Source organism: Salmo salar, chromosome ssa17, assembly GCF_905237065.1.
Source record: "Salmo salar chromosome ssa17, Ssal_v3.1, whole genome shotgun sequence".
NCBI classification, from domain to species: Eukaryota; Metazoa; Chordata; class Actinopteri; order Salmoniformes; family Salmonidae; genus Salmo; species Salmo salar.
The window spans coordinates 4,229,287-4,242,740 of record NC_059458.1 but is presented as its reverse complement, the minus strand read 5'-3'; the positions used below and the strand labels follow the sequence as shown (position 1 = coordinate 4,242,740).

The following is a 13,454-nucleotide window of genomic DNA, read 5'->3' as shown; positions in this document are numbered from 1 at the left end:
AGGTTTAAAGAGTTCCAGGGTACATAAAACAAGGATTATTATGTTCAAATAGTCTCTCCCAGGACACAGTAGTCACAGTTCTACATTAGCTACGTACATTATAAAAATTGTCAAAGACTCCAGCCACCCTAGTCATAGACTGTTCTCTCTGCTACCACACGGTACCGGAGCTCCAAGTCTAGGTCTAAGAGGCTTCTAAACAGCTTCTACCCCAAGCCAGAAGACTCCTGAACATCTAGTCAAATGGCAGCCCAGACTATTTGCACACCCCCCCACACACACACAACTGCCACTCTCTGTTGTCATCTATGCATAGTCACTTTAATTAACTCTACCTACATGTACATACTACCTCAACTAACCACATTGACTCTGTACCGGCACCCCCCTGTACATATATTGTTATTTTTTACTGCTGCTCTTTAATTACTTGTTACTTTTATCTCTTATCTGTATTTTTTGAAACTGCACTGTTGGTTTGGGGCTCGTATGTAAGCATTTTACTGTAAGGTCTACACCTGTTGTATTTGGCGCATGTGACTAATAAAAATTGATTTATACAGCCCGATGGCTCTGTGCCATAACCCAATACATCTGACCATTGACGCTTAGTCCCTAGTCCCTGTGGTTTATGTCATAACATCAATTAAGTCATAGGTCAGAGGTGACTCTTGGTCTCTCAAAAGCATCTTACACAACACAGAGAAAGAGTAGGTGAAGGGAGACGAGAGGAGAGGAGTCCAGCGGTCTTCCCTTGTATAGCCAAAAGGTTATGTAATGGTTGAACTGAGTAGTAGCTATGGTTAGGTCAGATGTGGTTACTTGGGTGGAGGTTGAGTAGTGGTTGTAGGTAGGTCAGATGTGGTTACTTGGGTGGAGGTTGAGTAGTGGTTGTAGGTAGGTCAGATGTGGTAACTTGGGTGGAGGTTGAGTAATGGTTGTAGGTAGGTCAGATGTGGTAACTTGGGTGAAGGTTGAGTAGTGGTTGTAGGTAGGTCAGATGTGGTAACTTGGGTGGAGGTAGGTAGGTCAGATGTGGTAACTTGGGTGGAGGTTGAGTAGTGGTTGTAGGTAGGTCAGATGTGGTAACTTGGGTGGAGGTTGAGTAGTGGTTGTAGGTAGGTCAGATGTGGTAACTTGGGTGGAGGTTGAGTAATGGTTGTAGGTAGGTCAGATGTGGTAACTTGGGTGGAGGTTGAGTAGTGGTTGTAGGTAGGTCAGATGTGGTAACTTGGGTGGAGGTTGAGTAATGGTTGTAGGTAGGTCAGATGTGGTAACTTGGGTGGAGGTTGAGTAATGGTTGTAGGTAGGTCAGATGTGGTAACTTGGGTGGAGGTTGAGTAGTGGTTGTAGGTAAGTCACATGTATCCGTTGTGCCTGGTGGCTGCTGGTGAGGGTACACTGGGTGCTGCTCGTGAGCTCACTCTTCCTCCTCCCTCAGTATAGCCGCTTCTCATAACTACAGGAAGACAACACACAGAGACAACTGTCAGGAATACAAGTCAAGCTTAATTGAAACTCATATTACACTACATAAACTAGATTGAGGGTTTAAGAAATTGGTAGAGCTTTAAAAATTCACGACCTCGACTTTTGGGTCTTCCTGAAAACAAAAAGAGACCAACAGAGAAAATTGCAGTAGGAAAGAGTTAGAGTTGTGAGCACAGGGAGAATGTACTTACATGGCACAAAAGAATATCTATGATGAGAGCATGAGTCAGAGAAAGAGAGAAGACAGACATTGTGATGTTTAGCTTGCTTCAGTGTTACTGTTTAGCTCAGGGGTAGGCAATTCTATCCACAAATGGTCAGAGTGGGTGCAGGATTCTGCCCCAGCTAAAGCCATGACACATCCAAAACAATAAATCAACCAATCATAGTCAAAAGTGAATTACTTGCATCTGCTGTTACTGCTTTGGCTGGAGTGAAAGCCTGCACCCACAATGGACCTCGTATGGTATGACTGCCAATCCCCGGTTTAAGTAGCAACTCCTAAACAACATATAGTAAAGGAGATATGGACGCCACTGGTGAGAACAAACACACTCACTCACACTACCACCCAGGCTAGAGATAAAGGACATCGGACACAGAACATGGGACACAACAGGACAGGTTAGTCGATCACAGAGGAGAGGAGCACAGGATCTACAACGAATACCAGGATGTGTAACGATGCCAGAGCCAGGCAGGGGCAAACTTACGAGTGGAGCCCGTGTACTCCCCCTCAACCTGAGCTGACATAGTCCTCTTCTCAAACTTCAGCTCCCCAGAGTACATCATGGACCTGAAATAACATACAACAATACAATTTTATCACAACAATGGAACAAAGAGACACAGATCATATCAAAGTGGAATACAATAACACAATCTAACATCTGTTCTGACTTACCGCAGTATGCAGAGGCTCTTGGCTCCGATGTCTTGGCAGCCATGTTGTATGCCAGCGATGAGGTAGGGGGCAAACTTATGGATAGAACCTTTATCCTGAACCGACCCTGACACACCCTGAGCCACCTTCACCTTGTCCCCCTCACTGTCGAGATAAACACACAATCACAAATCACTGCAAATAGACAACACACACACACCTTCTCCCCCTCACACCTCTGGCCTTTGCCCTATTACTGGAAATACACAAGACACACCGTGTCTCTCTTTCTACCTGAAGTAGCGTTTCTGACTGCTGCTGTTCTTCTCCATGGCGTCCAGGGAGCCCATCCCACGGTACTTCTTCAGCCGCACGCCATCTGAGAAGAAATACTCCCCCGGGGCCTCTGTGGTTGCTGCGAGCAATGACCCCATCATCACTGAGGGCACAGAAGTCAGAGGTGGAAGGAGGTAAAAGTCAGACCATCGATAGTATGGTGTAGATTTTCCTGTTTGTGGGAAAAGGCTAATAATAATGCTTGGTGGGTTCAACACACACACACACACAAATACACACCTGTGGATGCCCCAAGAGCGAGAGCTTTTACCACATGTCCAACGGTCTGGATGCCTCCGTCTGCGATGACGGGCACACCGAAGCGCCTGGCATACTCTGCAACCTTGTACACTGATGTGCCCTGGGGACGCCCACACGCCATCACTGGCACACAACACAAACATAACACAAAGCATCATGTCAGCAACGTGTCAGCAATTTGACAACAAATAGTTTGTCTTTTTAACTAAACATTTGGCAAACTGTACACTCTCCTCCCTCCTCATTTGCTGTTCCTCCCCTGTCTCTCGTTACCTTCCTGGGTGATGCAGATGGAGCCGCAGCCCATCCCCACCCTCAGAGCGTCCACACCCGCATCGATCAGATTCTTAGCCTGGGCTGCAGTCACCACTACACACACACAGAGAGAGAGACAGAGATACAGAGAGAGAATGTAAATTGAGAATGGGGAAGAAAGAAAGAAAGAAAGAAAGAAAGAAAGAAAGAAAGAAAGAAAGAAAGAAAGAAAGAAAGAAAGAAAGAAAGAAAGAAAGAAAGAAAGAAAGAAAGAAAGTGAGATTAACGTGAAAGAGACATTGCTAGAGAAGGTAGAGGAGACTCACCGTTTCCTCCCACCACCTGTAGTTCAGGGTATTTCTGTTTAATGTAGTTGATCATGTTGATCTGATAGACAGAGTTCCCCTGGGAGGAGTCCTACAGCAGTAAACAGACAGGGGTTAGAGAGGAGTGGAACCCAAAGATAAGACAAGTAACCAAAAATACAATATAAACAACTCAGCCTCTTCCCCAGACCCACCAGCACTACCACGTCAACCCCAGCCTGCATCAGCAGGTCCAGTCTGCATTTGTCCTCCTCTCTGGTTCCGATGGCCGCTCCACACAGCAGCTGTTTCCTGGAGTCTTTAGAGGCAAGTGGGTAGTCTCGGTTCTTCTTCAGGTCTGTCCTGGCGATGATGGCAACTAGCTCATCACTGTCATTCACTATGGGCAGTTTACCTAGGAGAGACAGAAGTTCCAAACAAAGACTAATCTTTTGTCATATCCTATCTAACTAAAGTGTCACTACAGGACATTTTGTGTCACTACCATACAGTACCTTTCTTGCTGCGCTGCAGGATGTCGTTGGCCTCTTTCAGTGTGACGCCAGCTGGTGCAACCACTAAATCTTCTCTCTTTGTCATAGCCTGCAAGAATCATCCATTCATGTAAACCTCACAGGAATAGTATTCAATTATACAAGAAATAGACTCATCCAGTTTACAATATATGTTTTGATAATAAATTGTCAATATATTGGACGTGTACAAACAAGCATGTCATCCACACACACACCTCTTCCAGGGGTCTGTCATGGTCTTTCTCTGAGAGGAAGTCAATGTCTCGGGAGGTGACGATGCCCACCAGCTTGCTGCCCATCTTGCCCGTCTCGGTGACAGGGATGCCAGAGAAGCCGTGGCGGACCTTTGCTTCGAATACGTCTCCCACAGTGTGGCGAGGACTCATCACCACTGGGTCTGTGATGAAACCCTGCTCAAATTTCTGACCACAAATAAATAAACATCATTCAGCGAATGTACTTTTGTATTTATTAAACCAGCTAGTTTAAGTGTATTCATGTACTGTTACATTGTCAAATGACGTTGTGACATGAGACTTTATACTGTTGATATAACGGTCTATCAATATACTGTATATCATCATGTTGTCTAACCGCTAGCCACCATCTTACCTTAACCAAGCGGACCTCATTGGCCTGGAACTCTGGAGTACAGTTATGGTGCATGATCCCGATCCCACCCATGAGCTATAACACACAGAGCACTGACCAATCAGGGTTAGCCGAACAAGACATTTGTCCAATCAGACTTCAATATGCGTCAAACAGAGTCCATGTATTACAAGACATATATTTTATTTTTATTTATGGAAATACATAAAAACTCATTACCACAACCAAAAATACCACTAGTAAATTAAGTTTTATAACAGATTTGTGGTCTTGTCTTATTGCTGTTGGCTGGCTGAGGAGGTGAGGAGTGGCTCTATACTCACAGCCATAGCAATGGCCATGGAGGACTCAGTGACTGTATCCATGGGAGATGAGATGATAGGAGTCTTCAGGGTGATCTTCCTGGTCAGAGCTGAGGTCAGGTCCTAGAAACAGGTAGAGGAGGAAATAGATAATTATCACATTGCAGTGATCTGAGAAGAAAAACTTAACTACATAAATAATGACACCCTGTCACCAAATACCTGTGACTGTAAGGCAAGACCCATCTGAACATGCAATACCTCCTCATTGCCATTAGGTGGCACCATGGACATCAGCTGTCCCTGCTCAGTCCTGTATGTACAGCCATATACAACAGGAGGCATACCTTTCTGCCAGTAGAGAACAAACAAGCTAAAAACACCAGCACCTGTAGCCTACTAAAGCAATTACACCGGGCATGACTCTGACTCTCAGCCATGAGGGACTGGTGTTGCTATTCTCAGTGTTGTTGTCGAGTGAAGTGGTCTGGCTGACTGTGTTACCAGCAGAGAGTGTGTGTGTGTGTGTGTGTGTGTGTGTGTGTGTGTGTGTGTGTGTGTGTGTGTGTGTGTGTGTGTGTGTGTGTGTGTGTGTGTGTGTGTGTGTGTGTGTGTGTGTGTGTGTGTGTGTGTGTGTGTGTGTGTGTTTATTCAATTGAGAGGAACATAAAGCAGCCTCCTATCCTCTTCAGGGAGGCAGAGAGGACCACAGGAGAGGAGAGGCTGCACACACACACAGGGCTATACTGGACTGTGTATGTATGGGTATGACATCATATGCCAGAAAACAGCAATGGAGTTGACTAAAGCAGTAGCATGGCTATGATAATGTAGCTTCTGTTGTTAATTAGCAAATAAAAGGTTAACCAAACACACTGGATACTCACCACTTCATCAGAAATAAAGTCTATGAAACCAGGCAGAATCAGGAAATCACTGTAGGGGGAGACAAAAAAATGAACAGAGAGAGAATATTGTGTGGTCTACGATCACTGACATATCATGTTGTCCTGAAAGGTGGATACACATCATTCTGCCAAACAGTGAGGGAACTGTTGTGTGAACACTTCCCACCTCTTGCGTCCCAGCACCAGTCCCCTGACCCCTGGCCAGCACAGAGTCACATCCCTACACCCTCAACCACTTTGCATATCACACACCCTCACACAGACTGGAAATAAAGCCTCTTTCTAATCCTCCCACTGTACTAGATGTGAGGATATGATGTTCTCTCTGTGTAAATCTCCATTAGGACTGATAACACAAGCCTAATATACTCATTCTAATTTGAAAATAAACAAATTCCTCTTATGTAAGGCATAATGATGATTATTCTACTGGTCTGGTCTCACCATATCATCACAGCAGTCAATGAGTGTTTTTACTCTGTCAGTATCACACTAACACTTATAAGGTCTTACTGAACGAAAGGTCGAAGTGGGTCTCTGCTGAGAGAGGATTTGTTATATCTATGATACATTAGTGTGGACATTAAGATAATACACCAGCCATATCCGCACATATTCAGCCATCTATGAGATGTTTCATATTGAGGTGGAGGAGCACATGTCTACTAGTATCAGAACTAGGCCTACTACATATCATACTCATTTGAGTGTCCCGGATGTACTGTATGTTTACTATGCTGATCTATGAGACCAGGCTGAGTCACTCTCTGTCATACACTTTCAATTGGAAACATTTCAGGAATTTCAATCAAGATCATTGGAAATGCTCCTCTGTAAGTCTGGTAGAATGTATGAAAAATAAATCTTACTTGTATGTGAGTCCATCCCCGATAGAGAAGAGCTGCTGAGCCGTCAGTCCATCTTCAGGCACGTACCCTGTCCCTCCACTGATCAGGTAGTCAGCCATGCTGGAACACACACACACAGTATATATACTGTACATGTGTGTATATATAAACTCAGCAAAAAAAGAAACATCCTCTCACTGTCAACTGCGTTTCTTTTCTGCAAACTTAACATGTGTAAATATTTGTATGAACATAAGATTCAACAACTGAGACATAAACTGAAGAAGTTCCACAGACATGTGACTAACATAAATTGAATAATGTGTCCCTGAACAAAGGGGGGGGGGGGGTCAAAATCAAAAGTAACAGTCAGTATCTGGTGTGGCCACCAGCTGCATTAAGTACTGCAGTGCATCTCCTCCTCATGGACTGCACCAGATTTGCCAGTTCTTGCTGTGAGATGTTACCCCACTCTTCCACCAAGGCACCTGCAAGTTCGCTGACATTTCTGAGGAGAATGGCCCTAGCCCTCATCCTCCAATCCAACAGGTCCGAGACGTGCTCAATGGGATTGAGATCCCGGCTCTTCGCTGGCCATGGCAGAACACTGACATTCCTGTCTTGCAGGAAATCACGCACAGAACGAGCAGTATGGCTGGTGGCATTGTCATGCTGGAGGGTCATGTCAGGATGAGCCTGCAGGAAGGGTACCACATGAGGGAGGAGGATGTCTTCCCTCTAACGCACAGTGTTGAGATTGCCTGCAATGACAACAAGCTCAGACCGATGATGCTGTGACACACTGCCCCAGACCATGACAGACCCTCCACCTCCAAATCGATTTTTCTCCAGAGTACAGGCCTCGGTGTAACGCTCATTCCTTCGACGATAAACGATCTGACCATCACCCCTGGTGAGACAAAACCGTGACTCGTCAGTGAAGAGCACTTTTTGCCAGTCCTGTCTGGTCCAGCGACGTTGGGTTTGTGTCCATAGGCGACATTGTTGCCGGTGATGTCTGGTGAGGACCTGCCTTACAACAGGCCTACAAGCCCTCAGTTCAGCCTTTCTCAGCCTATTGCGGACAGTCTGAGCACTGATGGAGGGATTGTGCGTTCCTGGTGTAACTCGGGCAGTTGTTGTTGCCATCCTGTACCTGTCCCGCAGGTGTGATGTTCGGATGTACCGATCCTGTGCAGGTGTTGTTACATGTGGCCTGCCACTGCAAGGACGATCAGCTGTCCGTCCTGTCTCCCTGTAGCGCTGTCTTATGCGTCTCACAGTACTGACATTGCAATTTATTGCCCTGGCCACATCTGCAGTCCTCATGCCTCCTTGCAGCATGCCTAAGACACATTCATGCAGATGAGCAGGGACCCTGGGCATCTTTCTTTTGGTGTTTTTCAGTAGAGTCAGTAGAAAGGCCTCTTTAGTGTCCTAAGTTTTCATAACTGTGACCTTAATTGCCTGCCGTCTCTAAGCTGTTAGTGTCTTAACAACCGTTCCACAGATGCATGTTCATTAATTATTTATGGTTCATTGAACAAGCATGGGAAACCGTGTTTAAACCCTTTACAATGAAGATCTGTTTAGTTATTTGTATTTTTATGAATTATCTTTGAAAGACAGGGTCCTGAAAAAAGGGACGTTTCTTTTTTGCTGAGTTTATATATATCACACACAGTGAATTCGGAAAGTATTCAGACACCTTGACTTTTTCCGTATTCACCTCAATCTACACACAATACCCCATAATGACAAAGCAAAAATGTTTTCAGAAATGATTGCCCCCCAAAAATGTAAAAATGAAATCACATTTACTCAGTACTTTGTTGAAGCACCTTTGGCAGCAATTACAGCCTCAAGTCTTCTTGGGTATGGCGCTACAAGTTTGGCACACCTGTATTTGGGGAGTTTCTCCTATTTTTCTCTGCAGATCCACTCAAGCTCTGTAAGTTTGGATGAGGATTGCCGTTGCACAACTATTTTCAGGTCTCTCCAGATGTTTGATCGGGTTCAAGTCCGGGCTCTGGCTGGGCTACTCAAGGACATTCAGAGACTTGTCCCGAAGCCACTCCTGCATTGTCTTGGCTGTGTGCTTTGGGTCGTTGTCCTGTTGGAAGGTAAACCTTCACCCCAGTCTGAGGTCCTGAGCACTCTGGAGCAGGTTTTTCACCACTTTGCTCCTTTCATCTTTCCCTCGATACTGACTAGTCTCCCAGTTCCTGCCACTGAAAACCACAGCATGATGCTGCCACCACCATGCTTCACTGTAGGGATGGTGCCAGGTTTCCTTCAGACGTGACGCTTGGCATTCAGACCAAAGAGTTCAATCTTGGTTTCATCAGACCAGAGAACTTTGTTTCTCATGGTCTGAGAGTCCTTTAGGTGCCTTTGGCAAACTCCAAGTGGGCTGTCATGTGCCTTTTACTGAGGAGTGGCTTCCGTCTGGCCACTCTACCATAATGTCCTGATTGGTGGAGTGCTGCAGAGAGGGTTGAGCTTCTGGAAGGTTCTCCCATCTCCACAGAAGACCTCTGGAGCTCTGTCAGAGTGACCATCGGGTTCTTGGTCACCTCCCTGACCTCCCGTTTGCTCAGGTTGGCCGGGCGACCAGCTTTATAAAGAGTCTTGGTGGTTCCAAACTTCTTCCATTTAAGAATGATGGAGGTCACTGTGTTCTTGGGGACCATCAATGCTGCAGAGATATTTTGGTACCCCTTCCCAGATCTGTGCATCGACACAATCCTGTCTCGGAGCTCTACGGACAATTCCTTTGACCGCATGGCTTGATTTTTGCTCAGACATGCACTGTCAACTGTGGGACCTTATTTAGACAGATGTGTGCATATCCAAATCATGTTCAATCAATTGAATTTACCACAAGTGGGCTCCAATCAAGTTGTAGAAACATCTCAAGGATGATCAATGGAAACAGGATGCACCTGAGCTCAATTTCGAGTATCATAGCAAAGGGTCTGAATACCTATGTAAGTAAGGTACCTGTTTTTTATTTTTAATACATTTGAAAAAATGTCTAAAAACCTGTTCGCTTTGTCATTATGAGGTACTGTGTGTATATTGAGGAAAAACATTTACTTCATCAATTTTAGAATAAGGCTGTAACGTAACAAAATGTGGGAAAAGTCAAGGGGTCTGAATACTTTCCGAATGTACTATATATAGACAGAACCCAGCTGACAATATATAGGGGCAAAGTTCTTCTAGACTCTAATACAGGATGTGTAGTTTTAACCCTGCAGATTAAAGGTGCACTATGCAGAAATCGCTCTGCCATTTCCTGGTTGCTAAAATTCTAAAAGTTTACCTAATTTCAGCTTATGTGACAAAACAAGCAACTGTAGAGAATCATTGTACTATTTTAACCACTGTGAAATATATTTTCCATAACCCCAAATATTGTATTTTCAGTTGTTTGTAGCTGGTGTACAAAACCGAAAGCAAAAGACGCAAAATAGAAATTTAACGGGAAGTATAGAAATAGCGCACATAGAACAGATCCACCACTTCTTAGACTTTCTTTCAATGCGAATGACAGATCTATAACTAACATTTCTAGGTGAATTTGGTAGGGTCGCCCAAAAAGCTTCATATTGCAGCTTTAAATATATAGACAAATTTAATGATGCATAATACTGTATCTCCATGTTGCACCTGCAAGGCTGTCAGTGAAAATTCAAAAGACCTCCTGGGTACAATACATGCTCCTAAGAAAGTGTTATCCAGAGAGAACATATTTCTGTAACCCACAGTTTGTTGTTTTTACATAATATAAGGGAATATACAGTTGTGGCCAAAAGTTTTGAGAATGACACAAATATTAATTTCCACAAAGTTTTCTGCTTCAGTGTCTTCAGAAATTTTTGTCAGATGTTACTATGGAATACTGAAGTATAATTACAAGCATTTCATAAGTGTCAAAGGCTTTTATTAACAATTACATGAAGTTGATGCAAAAAGTCAATATTTGCAGTGTTGACCCTTCTTTTTCAAGACCTCTGCAATCTGCCCTGGCATGCTGTCAATTAACTTCTGGGCCACATCCTGACTGATGGCAGCCCATTCTTGCATAATCAATGCTTGGAGCTTGTCAGAATTTGTGGGGTTTTGTTTGTCCACCCATCTCTTGAGGATTGACCACAAGTTCTCAATGGGATTAAGGTCTGGGGAGTTTCCTGGCTATGGACCCAAAATATCAATGTTTTGTTCCCCGAGCCACTTAGTTATCACTTTTGCCTTATGGCAAGGTGCTCCATCATGCTGGAAAAGGCATTGTTTGTCACCAAACTGTTCCTGTATGGTTGGGAGAAGTTGCTCTCGGAGGATGTGTTGGTACCATTCTTTATTAATGGCTGTGTTCTTAGGCAAAATTGTGAGTGAGCCCACTCCCTTGGCTGAGAAGCAACCCCACACATGAATGGCCTCAGGATGCTTTACTGTTGGTATGACACAGGACTGATGGTAGCACTCACCTTGTCTTCTCTGGACAAGCCTTTTCCAGATGCCCCAAACAATCGGAAAGGGGATTCATCAGAGAAAATTACTTTACCCCAGTCCTCAGCAGTCCAATCCCTGTACCTTTTGCAGAATATCAGTCTCCCTGATATTTTTCCTGGAGAGAAGTGGCTTCTTTGCTGCCCTTCTTGACACCAGGTCATCCTCCAAAAGTCTTCACCTCACTGTGCGTGAAGATGCACTCACACCTGCCTGTTGCCATTCCTGAGCAAGCTCTGAACTGGTGGTGCCCCGATCCTGCAGCTGAATCAACTTTAGGAGACGGTCCTGGCGCTTGCTGGACTTTCTTGGGCACCCTGAAGCCTTCTTCACAACAATTGAACCACTCTCCTTGAAGTTCTTGATGATCCGATAAATGGTTGATTTAGGTGCAATCATACTGGCAGCAATATCCTTGCCAGTGAAGCCCTTTTTGTGCAAAGCAATGATGACGGCACGTGTTTCCTTGCAGGTAACCATGGTTGACAGAGGAAGAACAATGATTCCAAGCACCACCCTCCTTTTGAAGCTTCCAGTCTGTTGTTCGAACTCAATCTGCATGACAGAGTGATCTCCAGCCTTGTCCTCGTCAACACTCACACTTGTGTTAACGAGAGAATCACTGACATGATGTCAGCTGGTCCTTTTGTGGCAGGGGCTGAAATGCAATGGAAATGTTTTGGGGATTCAGTTAATTTGCATGGCAAAGAGGGACTTTGCAATTAATTGCAATTCATCTGATCACTCTTTATAACATTCTGGAGTATATGCCAATTGCCATCACACAAACTGAGGCAGCAGACTTTGTGAAAATGTATATTTGTGTCATTCTCAAAACTTTTGGCCAAGACTGTACTGTACGTAGTTGTCTTTCTACAGCACCTAATGATATGAATGGATAGGGGGATAACATCAAAACAACACTAATTTACTTTCAGTGTGGTTGTTTACCTTTCGATTAGATAAATAGCTTGGCTCTGTAATCTGGAAATGTTGATGAACCTACAGACTCTATAACCCTGTCAACGGAAAGTCTTTCACTCTGTGTGACGGTCAAGCAGCAGGTAAGAGGCTTTAGTTACATCACTGTCTCCTGATAGCAGCTAACTGGGATTTATAAAGCTCACTGACAACGTCAATGAAAACACCTTGACTGGCAGATGGATGTTTGGTAGTTCATTCATATAGATGAAAGCCAGTAATTCACTAGGTCAGTGGGGTCTGGCACCTGGGACCGAGCTAGGGCCTAGTTGTTGACTGGTGGTTAGAGCAATTGTAGTTTAGATGATGACGAATGGTATAGGTTGACCAAATGTGTTTGTTACCTGTGTGCGTGTGTCTGGCTCACCTTTCAGGTTCGTATCCGGCTTGGATGCGTGTGGCACTATATCTCTGCGCGGCCGTCTCGTGCCCGTGGCCGTGAGGGTTGGTGTGCGTGTAGGTTCCACGGAGGTTGGAGTTGGGGTGTGTGTGTTCCCCTTCACGGGCGAGAGGCGCGGCCTGGCAGGCTCAGTGTCACCAACTATACGGCGGTAGTCGATCTGGTAGGTGTCTTGCTCAAGCTCACCAAACCGGTCGTAGCCTTGACCCTCCATCTCTGAGAAATCCAGGGCTAAGGCCTCCACGGTCGTCGTCTCACACACACAGACCTGACTGACCCCTTTCACACACACACACACACACACAACCTGACTGACCTCTCACACACATACACAACCAATTCTTCTGACACACTTGAGGCCTCTATCAAGTCTCACATGCACATTCAATGCCTTACAATTACAATGCCTCATTCACACACACCTGGCATATCAAGGACACCTGCACACCCAACGCCACTAGAACAGACTTCCCCAGAGTGTGTTCTTTCTCCAACACACTGCTGACACGAGTGGTCTGTGTCCATTCACTGCCACAGTCGATATCAGAAATACACAGACACACTGTCTCACAACTGTGTGTCAATCAAATAGCCCTCCTCTAAATCCTCCTGTCTCTGTCTTTGGGGTGTTCTCCTGTCTCTCTGCAGATACAGTCTATGGGAGATAAGGCCTAAAAGTGGGAGCTCTGGTGTTCCTGAGACTGATGTACAGAAAGATGGAGAACTACCTCTCTCTTCGTTAGACAGAAGTAGGGAGGGTGGGTCACGCTGCAGGCTCAGGAGTCCTCTGAGGAGGATACAGTTGCAGTGAGCTGAAGTCC

At 45.0% G+C, this 13,454-nt stretch overlaps 1 pseudogene; it reads right to left on the bottom strand.

Moving 5' to 3' along the window:
- Positions 1 to 294: 294 nt before the first annotated feature.
- LOC123728139 (inosine-5'-monophosphate dehydrogenase 1a-like) lies at positions 295 to 12,732 on the bottom strand (annotated as a pseudogene).
- Positions 12,733 to 13,454: the final 722 nt, after the last annotated feature.